We start from the raw sequence: 16,361 nt of genomic DNA, 5'->3' as shown, positions 1-16,361 counted from the left end.
CCACGGCCTCGTGCCAGTGCAGGGGGCCCTGGGGACTTGAAGCATTTCTGACCCACAGAGAGGAGGGAGGCAGGGCACTTTTGCTTTGCTTTTTGCACTTTCTCCACTTACATCAGAGCGACAGGAGTTACTTAGATTTTGGAGGGTTAAGAATTGATTTTTAACAAATAGAGATCCAAACAGTATTTTTAAAGCACCTTGGATTTTCACGGTTGATGGGAAATGAGGTTCTGGGTTCATGCAAAGACTCCGTGCTTGGCTTGGGAAAGGGGCCTTCAGTCTATGGTGCCCCCATCTTTCTGGGGTTGCTCCTTACAGATCCTCCTCCATATAAAGTAGGTATCGTGCCCAGGCATCATGAGTCCACACAGTATTTTTGGAGCCAAAGGGTCCTCTTATCCCTCCAGCAGATAGATGAAAGCATCAAATGTACATCCTCACTAACCCCTGCTCTGCAAAGGAGTGCCATTTGCCTAACCAATGGGGCAATTTTGTATCTGCACTTCTCTGTAGTTGCCCAAGTCTGCAAGGATTGGGACCATTCAAGACTCATTCCTACCTCCTTGAGATACTCAGAAAAAAATAGGTCATTATTTCTTTTGAAATAGTTCTGTCTGCCCCCACTCTGTATTTGACTGTTTATTTCTCAATAGGAAGTTGCACTTATCAGAGAAGCGTGCTCTGTCAGTACTTCGTTGTCATATGTTAAGTTGCAAATTCTCCTAGTGTGGAATTCAGTCTTAAAGGCCAAGTTCTGCTGGAATACCTCGGAGCACCATGCAGAAGCTGGGTGGAGGAGAGGTACAAGGGAGCACTTGCTTTTGTGGACACAGGACCTCGCTAAGGATAGTCAGCCTTTCCATGAGGTCCTCCACCCTCCCTCCAGCTGCAGGAACAGGAGCCAGCAGGGCCAGAACTCCACAGAGTCCCCTGAACAGCTGCCTTCCCAAAACAGAGACTGTAACTGGAGACTTGTTAAAAGTTCAGAAAGAAATAATACTTTTGAGGTCAGCCAACCTCTAGGCACTCATTCTTGGATTCAACCAGGCCCTCAGAGACCTGCATCTGGGGGTGAATTAGTTTTACTCCTTGCAGAGTTACTTTTCCTAAGTTGTATTCCACTCTTATCTTACTGACCCACTTGCAAAGAATATTGGTCAAGAATGTCACCTCTCTGGTCCCCTCACTGAGTCTGGTACAACACTTCCAGGAATGAAAGTCGTGTGTGACATTATACATGAGGGCAATTGCCTTGTGATGTCTCCTCCAGAGCTTGTGACTAGAAATAGCTGGACTTGTTCTGAGTGATTGGCTTATTTATTCTTTTTTTTTTTTTAATCACGAGACACCATGATGCTTCTAACTAATTGCGTTCTGACTGGAGGAACTGCAGGTTCAAATCCACCCAAGCAAAAAAGTGCCCAATCTTAACACAAATATTTTCTTTCCACCTCCTAGCTACTGTCTTTATTTCCTTCCCCTTCCATCAAACTTTCCTCAACACAAACACTTCCCTTCTCTATATGAAAAATTTCAAAAGCAATATAAACACCTTTTTATTTAAAAAAAAATTTCAAACACACAAGGATAGCAAATGAAGTATAATGAACCCCCATCTATATCCATCATCAAGCTTCAATAATTTTCAACTTATAGCCAAACACTTATTTTAAATCCCACTGGAGTTTGGGATTTTTGTTAAGTACCCTGACCCTTTTCCTAATGAGGTGGAGAGGCTTTATAAATAACCACCATAAACCAGACTTTCTCATCTGGAGATGATTTTTGCCTCTCTTTCATCCTCAGGACATTTGACACTATTGGAGACATTTTGGGTTATCACAACAGAGTGGGGACAGTGTGGCTGGTGGCATCTGGTGAGTGAATTCAGGCACACTTGTCCACATCCTGCAAGGCACAGGCTGGTCCCACACCAGGAGTGATCTGGCCCTGATTGGCAATGGCGCTAAGGTTGTGTGCTAAGTGAAAATGAGTGTTTTTCAAGTACGAATATTCCTAGGAAAAATGACTTTGAAGCAAAACCTGTTTTCAAGTTGAAAAATGTTCTAAGTATCATGGATTTTGTGGTTTATACTGCATTCAGGGTACCCACGATAGAATATCATCAAGGGACTAGTGAACCAAAATTGTCCCAGGGAAGGGGAATGGGGTCACCTTTTTACTGTAAATCCATTTCTGTCTCTTGTATCTTATAACGCATACAGGTCTTACTTACTTGAAAGTACATTTCAAGCCGGCTGCCAGTGGCTTATGCCTGTATTCCTTGGGAGGATTGAGATTCAAGGCTAGCCCTGGCAAAAAGTTAGCGAGACCCCCGTCTCAACCAATAGCTGGGCTTGATGGCATGTCCCTGTCATCCCAGCTATGCAGGAGCCTGAAATCGGGAGAACTGCAGTTCCAGACCAACTGGGCAAAAACGTTTGCAAGACCCCATCTCAATGGAGAAGAGCTTGGTGTGGAGGTACATGCCTGTCATCCTAGCTATGACAAGAAGCTTGTGATAGGAGGATCGAGGTCTGGGCTGGCCTGGGCAAAAAGTGAGACCCTAGCTCCAAAACAATCTGAGCAAAAAGGGCTGGGGGTGTGGCTCAAGAGGTAGAGTGTCTGCCTAGCAAGTTCAAAGCCCTCACTTCAAACTCAAGTACAGAAGGAAAAAAAGTGCCTTTGAATAACATGGAGCACATGAAATTTTCCAAGGATCAGAAAAATTTAAGAAAAAAAGTTTCCAAATGGTTGTGTGAGGAGGCTAAGAGAGTCACTTGGCAAGCACCAAGGACACTCGGCAGAACCTGGGCCTTTAAGGGAATTAGAAACAGGTGGAGGGGCGCAGCTGACCCCACATGACAGATGGCTTGCAGGGGCGTGACACTGAATGAGATAGTCCCCGGCCAGCCTCTGACACTAATGAGCTCCCTGTGGGTCTCCCAAACCAGGCAGAGATGTGGCAGTGGGCAGAGGAGAGCCGGGAGTGCCACAGGTAGGTGGGGCCGGGTGCGAGACCCCAGGTAGAGTCTTGTACCTGCTGACTGGTGGCCACGCACCCACAGGGCCCTTCAGCCTCTGTCTGATCTTCCACAGGACACAGCTTTGACAAGTCATAAACAGTGACAGAAGTGGGGAATGAGTACTTCTTTCAAAAAGAGCAGTTCTCACTGCTGGGCACCTGACATGTCACTTGCATCCCTAAAATGGATTGAGGAGGGGAGCAGTAGGTTTGGCTCTCTGCCTCTCAGCCTCCTCTTCCTCCTGCTCCCCCTGCCAGCTCAACTCCAGCTCCCTGGGCCATTTTCCAGTCCTCCTCACTGTGCTTCCTCCACCTGGGCGCTCTGTACCTGCTGGTCCCTTTATCTGGGCACACTCTTCCCCACCCTGTTTCTTGGGTCTTTGCCTGGTTAGCATCTATTCTCCCCTCCCCCCACTTTCCAGGAAGTATCCCAACTCCTTAGCAGGCTGAATCTCCTTGTTTGTTACAGGCTGTCCTGGCCCAGGGCCTCTTCCTCCTGGCACCTGGGGAGAGGCATCTCTGCATGACCTGTGTGGTTACACAGCAGTGCCTGCTCCTGGCGGGATGACAGGAAGCATGCCATGTGTCCAGGTTGCATGCCTGTGGGGTTCAGTATCTGCTTACTGTGTGGACCCATATGTAACAGAGGCGGGCCAGCCCAGCTGGGTGCTCCTGGAGGAGGGACCTGAGATGTGGGACAAGTAACCCTGCAAGGCTATGTGGCCAGGTCTCTGCCAGACGTAGACCAAGTCTCAGTGCTCCCTGCTATCCCCCTACCCAATGGAGGAAGGTAGATCACTGGTGTGAAGGTGTCAAGGGTCCCTGGGGTTGGTCAGGTGGAGGGGACAGCCCAGGAGAGCTAAGAGACTCTCCAAGATGATGTGTGGACCAGGGGAACCCTTCAGGGCTGACTCATGAGGAGGATGAGGACTGCTTCTCTCCACAAAGGCAAGACTTCCCCAGCCCCAGCCTGCATTGGATGTCCCTTCTCTGGACTCCCATGACAGTGGGAGATGATTATGGCTTTCCTAGGTGTATGGCACCCGAGAGCAGGGCCTGTGATTGGTTCCTTTCCCTCCTTTTAATCACCAAGCCCTTCATGATGCCACAAGGACCAGGCCAATCAGCACAGGAGGACAGAATGGGATCTCACTTCATGTGTCACCCTGCTCAAGCAATCCTGTCTGGTTTTGGTTTTTAACTTGTCCATCTAGCTACAATTTCTGTCAGTTGAGCAGAATTGGAGAGTAAAAGGAGAGGGCTTCAACCCCTTCAGGTGTTCATTACACACACATGCACACATACACACATAGCTCAGCTCAGCTACTGGGAATCCTTATTGAAGCCAAAAGTGGTAGATGTGTTAAAAAAAAAACCTCTGTAAAACGAGAAAGATGTATTTGGTGCTGAAGGGTAAATTGATGAGGAGAGGTAGCAGGGCTCCGGGTTAGGAATGCCCCCCCAACACAGGGGGCACACAGAGACACAGACGGACTGGCAGGTGTGCAGCCATCTCAGAACACCCCACAAAGGCCCTGGAAGACATTTTTCTTTTCTTGCTTTCCACCAGAGACCTCTGGTTGCGGGAGGAAGGGGGCGGGCACAGGAATGGCTTCTGGGGGATGTACCAGCCACAGGCTGAGCAGAGAGAAGGAGCTGTGACCAGAAAACTACAGCTGACCAGCACAGCTGTGTTCCAGGGCCCTAGAGCAAGTCACCTGTCCCCAGATGAAGACCTGAGCTAAAAGTGACTTGAATAAAAGACTTCACCAACTACAGGTCTTCACTCAGGTGTCACCTCCTTGGAGATGCCTCCCCTGGTCACCTTCCTACTTGAAATTGTCATCCCTGGCCTCATGCTGCCCTCCCCTTCCTACCCTATCCATGCCTGGTTTTCCTCCTGAGTGCACATGATGCTCTGAAGTCTGGTACCATTGTGGATTCTCTGGAGTCTCTCCCCCCACTGCAGACTGCAATCTGTTATGAGGACAGAAATTCCCTCTAGCATTCGTCACTGCTCTGTTCCAGGGACCTGCCTATACTTAGTGTAAAAGAGACTTTTATTGACTGGCTGAAAGAATAAGTGACCCAAAGTCATCCAAGGTTGCCCTGTGGAAGGTTGACTACCTGGTATCCTGATTCATTTGAAAATATTGCTATCCTAATTGCCCCTAAAGCCTAGGCGATCCCAGCCCATATTTAAATTTCAGTGAATTAAAAGCTATTTTCTTTTAAAAACGTAGCAGGTGTTTCACAGGTGACCCTGAGTTGTGGAGACATGCTGCTGTTGCATCAGGAGGTAGGCCACTGCCATGACAACACCAGCTTAGTTCCTCTCCTTAGGACCCCAAAAGTTGAATAAGCTCTTTATTTGCTGTGGAAGCAGACAGAAACTTCTGTCGACTTCATTTTATAGTTATTCCACATTAACCTACTGGAAGGCAGAGATCTAATGGTTAACATTTGAGGGAGAAATTGAGGGGCCCAGCTGACTTTGGTAAGTTGATTTGCTAAAGGTCATCCTTCCAAGAGTGGTCACGGGTGGGGGTGGTAACCAGATCACTGCCAGGGTTTCTCGGGAAGGTTGGGCTCATGTGTTACTGACTGTCCCTGGCTTCCCCATTGCAGCCTTGTGTGCACAACTGGCCCATATTCCATCTGGTCTCCAACATGGGGCCTGGACCACCTGTGCCCACTCACCTCTTGGCTCTGTTCTGCAGGCCTGGGTCCTAATTCCTGGCTTTCTTCAGTTCTGAAATTATCTGTCCAGAGATCCCCATTCTACTCCATCTGACTGGCGTCTCCTCAAACTCTCTCTCTTTCTCTCTGGTCACTTCCTTATGCCAGCGGTAGCCATCATGAAGGCAAGAGGCACACATGCCACGAGCCCCATCCCAACAGAGTACAGAGCTGAGTAGTGGCCTGCCCATCCCCATTCCCACCCACCCAGACCGTGGAACGTGACCTTGTTTGGAAATAGGGTCTTTGGAGGTGTGATTGGTTACGAGAAGGTCATACTGGAGTGGGATGGGCCCTGCTCCAATATAACTGGTGTCTTTAGAGGCAGGCTCTGTAAAAACCCGGGGAGAAGGCCCCGTGAGGATGGAGTGGGGTGGCCACAAGTCAAAGCCAGTGAAAGCAAGGACCATTGTCAGCTATTGGCAGGCAAGAGAAAGGCCAGGAACGTCCTCATCCTCAGGGCCTCCTGAAGGAACAATCCCGCCAACTCCATGAATCTGACTTCCAGCCTCCAGACTTGTGAGACAGTACCTTTCTGTTGTCTAAGCTGCCCGGTTTGGGGTACTCTGTCATGACCATCCAAGGAAATGACCCCAGAGGCCACGATGGCTTAGCTCACATCACCTGGGCCTCTGTACTGGAAGGAAGGAAGACCCTGTGAGAAGTCCAAGCCAACTGGTTGTCCTCCACTGTGCTTCATCCTGGAGCTTCGCTGTCCTCCCTCACTCCCAGCTGGCCAGCTCAGTTCAGTCGTTAGCTCCCTCTGCTCAGCACTGCTCTCTACCTGCTGCTTTTACCTGTCTGTCCTTCCTCTCCAGCCCACAAACTACTTGAGGCTTGAGAACCATTTTGTTCCTGGCTTCAGGCTGGGTGCCTGGTAAGGGTGCAGGGCCACAGGTCATTGGTGGAGTGGAACAGCACATTGTTTAGCGAGAAGATAAATCTTAGCAGCCAAGGAAGCTAGGCTTTGAGACATGACCTTGGTGGGCGGGTGGCAAGGTGAAAGCAAATCATTAGCTCTACCATAACAGTCTTTCTGAAGCCCTCAGAGACTCTAGGCACAATCCCAAAGTTGTAAGGGAATAGATTTTCACATGAAAAGAAAAAAGCATGGAGGGACGCTCTCACACTGTTGGAGACCAGTGAGACAGACATCAGTTCAACTGAGGCCCAAATGCTGGCCCAGGGGAGGGTCCAGCCTGGCCCAACTGCCCTGCTGTTCTGACTACAGACAAGCCATCCTCTTTGGCTGTGTTTTTTGGGTTTGTTTTTTTTTTTTCCCTAAAGGACTGTGCAGGGGCGGGGGGGAAGGGGGGGAGAGGAAGTAGGACAGAAGGCTGTCTCATGTGAGATTTCTACAGTTCACTAACAATAAAAAATGGCAGAGGTGATAAAGTTCCTGCATCCATCAGTCACCCACCCTGAAACATTTGCAAGTGATTACGTTCTTCGTTCTTCGGAGTTGGCACGAGGCTCAAGGTATTCTTGCAAGCAGCTTGCTGACTGAGCCTGGCGCAGGAAGACGAAGGTAACTCTGCAACACTTCAGGAGCAAAACTCTCCCAGGTCATAAAAAAGATATGGAGGCTGGGAGTTGCTGTTCTCAGCAGCAAAGCATCCAGTGCTGTTTCAAAAATGAAGTGAAATAAAAGAAAAATGGTTCTAGCAACTAAGGAGATGAGAGTGGGTTTGCTGCTTGTCCTCACAGACAAGCAGACTTTCGGAGTCCCTATCCTCATCCTCAGATGTCCCGTGTGAAAAGGGGGCTGGTGGCTGTGTCCAGTGTGCAAACTTGGGGGCACTTGGGACCTAGGTTGCATTTGTGGCCAGGCCAAGTTGATCTGCTACAGGCCTCATTATCCTAAAAGAGTCCTAATGATGTCTGCTGGAAGTTTTGCCCTGAGCACTTCACTCTGACCTAGAGATGGCAACGGTTGGGTTAGATTGAAACTCAAACCTGAGCCCAAAAAAATCAACATTTTTGGCAAACTAATTTTTACTGACCTAAGAAGTAAACTAAATATGAATTCCCACCACAAAACAAGTCAAAAATAGAACACAATCGAAAAGGATCTATTTTCTAAAATGAGCTTAGTGAGCACTAGGCATTCTCCTGACAGGGCGCCTTCTTTCTTTCTTCTTTGCCTCCTTCCTGGCTCTTAACTGGAAAGTCTCCCGCTTTGGAGTTTCTGCTTCTGGTGCTTTCTGGACGTTTCCCTGGGCACGTTGTTTATCCTGCCTGAAATTTGCTGAGCTACTGACACCAGTAGGTCCCCTGGCTGCACCCTGGCAGGACGCCTCTCAATAGCATTTATTAGGGAGGTGGTCTCACCAATTCAAAGTGAGAGCAGCTGCACCTGGGAGTAGCAATGTCACCTGGTAGGTCACCCCCCACCCAAGTCCCAGAACTCAATACCATCTCCTACAGTAACACCAAACATCATGCAGTCCACTCCTCAGAACATCAATGGCCCCTGCTGCAGGCCCAGAGACACAGACTCCAGTGACACAGACCCTTCCTCAAGAGAGGGACTTGTCCACGCAGAACTGTGACACAGGGTAGAGGTACACTGAGCAGGAAGGGACACAAACACTATACAAATGGCCATACACAGCAAGTGTTTAGTCATGTCATTTGTACAAGACAGATACTATTATCATTGCCATTCACAAAGGGGGAAAATAAGGCACAGAGTGGTTAAGAAACCTGCCCAACGTCACACAGCTGAGATTCTGAGGTCAGAGGTAGTGTTCTAATTTTTGAACCATGACAACACAGTGTTCTCAGCAGTACAGACCATCCATTTGAAGTTCCTTGAGGGCCCAGGAGTCATATACTTTTGTGCACAGGATGTGTTATCATGGAGCAGACAATGAATGAGTACTGCTTTTATTCGGCCCTCACCTCCACAGCATTGAGAGGCCTGGAAGGGATCGACCAAATCCAGTGCCTTTTCCCAGAGCCCCATCCAATGCTAAAGATGCCCCCTAACCACAGCCACCAATGCCATTCACCAAACCCTGGCCTTTGTAGAATCATCTCCTTAATCACTGGGTGTCTCCAACTCCATAGGCCCCAGAGCAAAGGTCAGCATCCCTGGCACTGCCAAAGCCCCGGCCAATGAGAGCCTGGCACAGGGTGATCCATCCTTGGAGGTCTGTCAAAGGCACAAGTAGATGACTGCCCACAGCTCTGTCTCAGTGGGAGGGTTTTCAGAGAGTGGCTTTTCTCGAACACCTTTGACTTTGTCCACCTCTGGGAGGGCTGCTTTTCTAGTATTTGGAACGTATTAGAAGGGGCTTTAAATAAATTGCCAAGACACAACAGGCTCAAACCACCTTGACTCTGCCAGAAATCACTGGAAAACCCAGGCCACGAAGGAGGGTCCTATGCCCTCCAGGAAGGAGTCAGTCAGCCCAGAGGAGCACGGGGTGCACCGCTCCGCTTCAGAACAGAACTTATCAGCGATTTAGTGTCATTAAGTTGTAAGAAAACAGGCTATGCGTTCCAAGGTCATAAGTTTTCTCAGCGTTCATACATTGCCAATGTTTTGTAAAAGCAAAGAGCTCAGGAGTCCGCTGGGGCCCACTGGACTGAAGGATGAATATGGAGTTTGTGGAGAACTTTCCAGACTGTCTGGGAAGTCAGCTCATTATGACTCCATGGACTGCAGACAGCTGCTCTTTCCTAAAGGAAGGCTGGGCAGTGGGCTTGTGGGATGCTTTACAAGACGTCAGATCCCACTGATCATTTTTAGCTTTACTGGAAGCTTCTAAGGCTGCAAATGTGGACACACACAGCCAGTGGCACCCTGATGGTTCTGCCGGATGGTGAGTGTGTGTTCACAGCCCTTCCACGGGCCACTTTTTGCCCTGCAAAAATGAGTTTGGCTGCACTCCCTTAGGAAAAGAAATTTGAAACTTCCCTTTGATCATTCCCCATCCTGTAACTCCAGTTTGGTCCCCAAAGATAAAACAGGGGACAGCAGCCCCAGAGGGGCTGAGTGTGGCCCCAGCTGATTGGCTGGTTGAGGACAGCTACACTGCAGCTCACCCTGGGGAGGGGATCCTTTCCTCTTGAGTGCGCAGTGCTCAGGGATTTGCTGCTGGCTTTCCTGGGTTGCTCTATCGGTCCTCCAGTGCTTTCCAGTTAAATTGACTTACATCAGAGTTAGGAAAATCTTCCAATTGTATGAGAGTCACCAAGTGTCAGAAGTGTCCAAGGTCAAACATCTGCAAGGTGATAGAGAAGCAAGTGTAGTGTGACCTGCAATGGTTACAGACCCTCAGGGGCCTGGTTCCATTGATCCACTCCACTGATGCTCTTTTCCTGGGGTCTCATGACCCCAGCCTACAGGTGTGGTGGGAAGCCACAGTTCTGAGTCCAACAGACTTGGGTTGGAGGACTGGTTCTGTCCCTTCTAAATTCCCCAGCTCCCAACTCTGTCATCTCATCCTTCTATGAACAGAATGAGACTGGCCTGGAGTGGTGGTGGGCTTCAGTGACTGGGATGACCAATAGACTGCATTTCGTGAGTAAGAGGTACCTGTCCTGTGAATTCTCTCCTTACTCTCAGTCATCATCCTGAAAAAGTCTCAGTCAATAGAACTGAATTCCCACTGACTTACATTGATTTTGTTGGAATTCCTTCCTATCCCTTCCTCCCACCCTCCTTCCTCCCTTCCTTTTTCCCTCCCTATTTCCTTCTTTCCTTCCGTCCTTCCTTCCTTCCTCCTTTTCATCCTCCTTCACTCCCCTCCTTCCTCCCTTCTCTTTCCTTTCCTTCCCTCCCTCTCTCCCTGTTTTCTCCCTCCCTCCCCTCCTTCCTTCCATCCTTCCTTCCTTCTTGGGGTAATGATATTTAATATGAGATTAGTTAATACTGTTTTTGATTGTTGCTACTATTATTAATTAGAAATATTCTATGGCCCAACCTCTAGGGCTTAACCACTGTGCATAATCAGCACTTTATATGCATTGGATCGCAACCCTCCATTTCTTCTGCCCTTGGCTCTGACAACCATCTACTCTCTGATCTATGAATTTGACTGGTTTAGTTAGATGTAAGTGGAACCATGCAGAATCTGTCTTTCTGCGACTGTCTTATTTCACCTGGTATAATGTCCTCCAGGTTCATCCATGATGTCACATATGGCATGGTTTTGTTGTTGTGGTTTTGTTGTTGTTGTTTTGCAGCACTGGGGTTTGAACTCAGGCCTCGTGCTTGCTAGGTAGGCGCTCTACCACTTGAGCCACTCCTCCAGCCACTTTCCTTCTTTCTAAGGCTGAATACTATTCCATTGTATGTAAGCACCACATTGCTTCATCTGTTCCTCTGCCAGTGGGCACTCAGGCTGTTCCCACATGCTGGCAATTGGGCTGCAATGAATGTGGGAGCTAATGTCCCTTTAAGTCTCCAATTTCAATTCTTTATATTTAATACCCAGAAATAGGATGGCCAGATCATATAGTACTTCTATTTTTCATTTTTTGAGCAATCGCCATACTATTCCCATAGCTATAGCACCATTTTATGCTCCCACCAACAACGAACAAGGGTTCCAATTTCTCTACATCTTTGCCAGCTATCTTCTGCTCATTTTCTAAGTCAGTCTTTTTGTTTTGTTTGCTATTGAGTTGAAGGTATTCCTTATGTGTTTTGAATATCAAGCCTTTATCAGGTTGATGATTTGCAAATATTTTCTTCCACGTTGTAGGATGTATGTTCTCCCATAGATTAAGTGTTTGGGTGTGTAGAAGCCTTTTAGTCTGGTGCAATCCCATTGGTCTATTTTGCTTTTGTTGCTTGTGATTTTTTTTTCGTATCTAAAAGATCATTACCAAGACCAGGGGCATGGAGTTCTCACCCAGTGTTTCCTCCAGGAGTTTCAGGTCTTAGTTTTAAGTCTCTAATACATTTTAAATTGATTTTTTGTGTGTGGTGTAAATAAGAGTTCAACTCCATTCTTTTACATGTGACTATCCATTTCCCTAGCACTGTTTGTTGGAGATTATCCCCAGTGTTCATTTTTGGCACCCTTCTTGAAGATCAGTTGATCTGTGAGTTTATTTCTATTGTCTTATGTTTGTCTTCATGCCAGCACCATATTATTTTAACTACTATAGCTTTGTAATATATTTCACAATCAAGAAGAGTGAGCCCTCCAGCTTTATTCTTCTTTCTTAAGATTGTTTTTCTGTTTGAGATCCTTTGTGGTTCCATATAAATTTTAGGATTTTGTTCTTTGTCTGGGAAAAGTACCATTGGGATATTGATAAGGATTATGCTGAATCTATAAATCGTTTTGGGTAGTACAGACATTTTAGCAATACTAAATCTTCCAGTCCATGAACAGTGGATGCCTTTGCATTTATTTGTGATTTCTTTCATCAGTGTTTTATAGTTTTCAGTGTCCAAATCTTTCACCTCTTTAGTTAAATTTATGACTAAGTATTTTATTCTTTGTGATGTTATTTTAAATGAAATTATTTTCTTGATGTCCTTCTTAAATAGTTTGGTTTTTGTAGCTAAAACTTTATCAAATTCATATAAAATATCTAATGCTTTTTCCGTGGAGCCTTTAGGATTTTCTACATATAAGATAATTTCACTTTTAAAACTTTTTTATTATTTTTTGTTTATCTTTTTTTAAAATTATTGTTGTACTGAGGGTACATTGTGACATTTATCAGAGTTTTTACAATAAATCATAGTTGAATTCACCCCTCCATCATTCTCCTTTATTCCCCCTTCCCCCATTCCTGGAATAGTTTCAGCAGGTCTCATTTTTCCATTTTCATACATGAGAACATAATATTCCACCACATTCACCCTCCTTCACCCTTTCCTTATATCCTGCCCCTCCCACTGGTGCCAATCTCCAGACAGGACCTGTTTTATTCTTCCTGTTCTCCGTTTTTGAAAAAGACATTTTGTTTGTTTAAGATAGCAAATACAGAGAGTTTCCTTATCACATTTCCATGTATATATGTATTATAATCTGAATTGGTTCTTCCCTGCTATTTTTCTCCTTTCTGCAAATGGATCATTTCACTTCTTTCTTTCTAATTTGCATGCTCATTTGGTCTGGAGTTGTATTTTTATTCTATGAAGACATTTTACTTATATTTCATGCTTGTCTATTTTAATGATTTGTGCCAAAGAATGTATTTAATAAAAATTAAAATGACTTAAAATTGTTTTTTGCCTAATTGTTTTGCAAGGACTTCTAGTACTATGTTGAATAGGAGTGATGAGGGTGGAGATCCTTGTCTTATTCATGTTTTTAGGGGAAAAGCATTCAGGTTTTCACTGTCCAGTTAATTACTATGGGTTTTTCATGTTAGCCCTGATTCTGTTGACGTAATTTCCTTCCTAATTCATTGAGAACATTCATCAAGAAAGGGTGTTAAATTTTGTCAGTTGTTTTTCTGCATCTATTGAGATTATCATGTGGTTTTTATCCCCCGTCCTATTAATATGCATATTACATTAACTAATTGATTTTTGTATGTTGAACGGTCCTCATATCCCAGGTAAATCCCACCTGGTCAACGTGTTGATCCTTTTCATTTTTGTTTCTGATCGATGCTTCAGCTAGAGACTCTTATTCCATCTTTATCTGTGATACTTTCCTCATCTCTTCGTAATTAAGTTAATTATCCCCACACCACTTTAAAATGATCACCATCGACAAGGCGGAGACCAAAGTCATGCCTCCTGCCCCCAATGTAAACTTCTAAACACGTAGACCTTGACCTCTCTGTTGTGTGAGGTCACAGTTGGCACATGTACTCTAGCATTCTCATCCACCTGGGCCAGCTCTGGTGTCTTCAAAGTCACACTTAGTAGCCTGTCATTAAGTGTGAGTCTAGCTGCCCTGTGGGTGCCAAGGCCCCAGGGGGTGCAGGGAAAGAGTGTGCAACCCAGGAGGACAGGGGTGCCAGAAACTTTCAGCCCGAAGGTACCATGCCATGTCCCGAGGATGAAGGGAAGGCTGGACAGATGGGGTAGGGGTAAAAATATGCAAATATTCATTCTCCATACAACTAAAGTGTGTGGGAACATTACTTTTTTTTTTTCTTTCCAAAGCCTATCTAGTCTTCTGTCACCAGTCCCTTTACACCAAGAAGAGGGGAGGGAGTATGTTTAAATGAATTAAGGCTGGTCCCAGCCATAACCCAGTGCTTCGCAAACCATCTGTGGTGAGGGAACCTTTTCTGTTTGTTAAATTTCTAACCAGTTGACGATACTTTTAGAGAGTCCAACAGAAATTAACTACCACAATTTTTTCTTTGGTAGACCTGGAGTCTGAACTCAGGACCTCAGTCTTGCTAGGCAGGTGTTTTACCACTTGAGCCATACCTCCAGCCTTTTTTCTTTCTTTCTTCTTCTTCTTCTTCTTTTTTTTTTTTTTTACTTTAGTTTATTTTCACATAGGGTCTCATGCTTTTTGTCTGAGACTAGTTTCAGATCATGACTTCCTACCTACACTTCCTGTGTAGCTGGGATTATAGGCACGTACCACCATGCCTGACTAGAAAATAAAAACTGTAAAAGACAAACTATAAGTTTATTTTTATGATCGGTTTCAAAAAATATGAAAATTATTCAGCTGCCAGAGGTTTTCAAAGTCTCCCCTCAAGTTTTTGTACCTATATCTTCCTATACCAGTTTGAAGATTCACTCAGCCCTCAGACCCACTCAGAATGGCACTGGTTTAAACAGTCTCCAAAGACTGCAAGTGATCTGTCGGATTCTATCTCTGCTGAATTGCCCCCTTCAAGGTGGTATCTGAACAGGTGTAGGAAGGGGACAGCTTAGGGGCCCTGGGACCTGGAAGAAGTTAACCTGGGACTGGTATATGCCTGAGCAAAGAGCTGGCTGCTGCCCTCAGAGATAGGGTTGGGCAACCCATGGCCATGGCTGATGAAACCGAGAGCTATTCGTTTTGACCAGTCAGGAGCATGTGGCTATGTCCTATGGCTTGGACTAGGCTTGTGAACCTGTTGGGATTTCATCATGGCCTCCATCTGCCTCTGCACACCATCTGATGCAGGTCTCATGGCTCTCACCATGGCAGGCCACTTGGCTGTCCTTCTGTCCTTCATTTTAGTTTGCTCATGGCCTCAGTCTAGAGCCACTAAACTCTTTGCTACATGGGACTCTTCCACCCTCTTGGATTCTCAGTTAGTGAGGGGCTACCCAGCAGAATGATGTCGTCTTAATAGAGAGCACGCTGTGAAGCCTTTACCGATTCCATTTCCTTCCACGCGCAGACAGCCTTCCCTCTCCATCTCAGCCAGGAGAGGCTTTGAGACCCGCACACCTCACTGCTAACTCCTCCTCCTGCCCACCACCTTGGTCTCACAATCCTCCATGGCTTGAAGGAGCCCTCACTACTCCCTCCTATCCTCCAAGGACAAAGCTCTATGGTTAGTTCTCCAAGCCTGGCTCTTAGTGTACCAGTGGGATAGAAAAAAACTGAGGGAATCCTTTCTTTTTAAAAAGCCTACCTTTAAGTTTATTATTTTGTTGCAAAATCCTATTTTGCATTCCAGAATCTGAAAATAGTTTTTCATGTGGTTCGTGTCCACAGGTCCCCCGTCTACAGATTCTAACAAACACACTGAAAATATTTGACAAAATTTCTTCTGTACCGAACATGGACAGACTTTGTTCTTGTCATTGTTCCTTAAACAATAGAGAATAGTCAGAAATGGTGGAGCACACTTGTAATTCCAGTCCAGGCAGAGGGATTGTAAATTGGAGGCCAACCTTGGCTACATAGTGAGATCCTGTCTCAAAACAACAAAAAGAGAAACAAAAATAACTAAATATAGTAACACAGTGTAACAGGTATTTCCAGAGCATTTGCTGTATTGGTTGTTATAAGTAATCTACAGATGATTTAAGGACCAGGGAGTGTATGCATAGGTTATAGGCAAATACCATATCATTTCTTTCAAGGAATTTGATCATCCGTGGATCGGGGTGTCGTCAAGGGGTCCTGGAACCAGTCCCCTGTGGGTACTGAAGGTGGCTATATTTTTAAGTCCCTCGGTGCATGAAGATGCAGTGAAGAATGCTGTTATTTTCGTTATCATCTCTGAGGGCCACCTTACCATCCAGCTAATGTTTTCATAAGGGTTCTGTCTCTGATTAATCCACCCACATCCATTTTCCCCAGAAAATAGGACTTGGATGGGCCCTGTAGGAAAAGAGGGAAAGTCTGGGAGAATGGGGCTTCCCATGGGGGTTGGTGAGCCTGCATCTCAGGCCCTCTTTGGTAACCCAAGTCTCTAGGAGGAACCTAGGGCAGGAAATTGTCCACAGCAAAGTGGTAGCCCATGGGAAATGGGACAGCAGGACAAATCTCTTCATAATTCTGCTCCCAGTGCATCCCTCAGGGAAACACTAAGCTTATTCCCACGTCTGATTCTAAACATATATCAAGACCTATTCTGGAACATTCCCGAGGAAAAAAGCCCATTTCCCTCCCTAATGTAAAGTCCCACACATTCTCCAAGGTAGACAACTTCCAACCGATGTGTTTGGATTTCCTCATCAGTTTTGCTTTAAGAAAAAATGTTCAGT

This window comes from Castor canadensis, chromosome 5 (genome assembly GCF_047511655.1).
Source record: "Castor canadensis chromosome 5, mCasCan1.hap1v2, whole genome shotgun sequence".
Classification (NCBI taxonomy): Eukaryota; Metazoa; Chordata; class Mammalia; order Rodentia; family Castoridae; genus Castor; species Castor canadensis.
The sequence above is the reverse complement of the archived record's forward strand: the minus strand, read 5'-3'. Positions refer to the sequence as shown.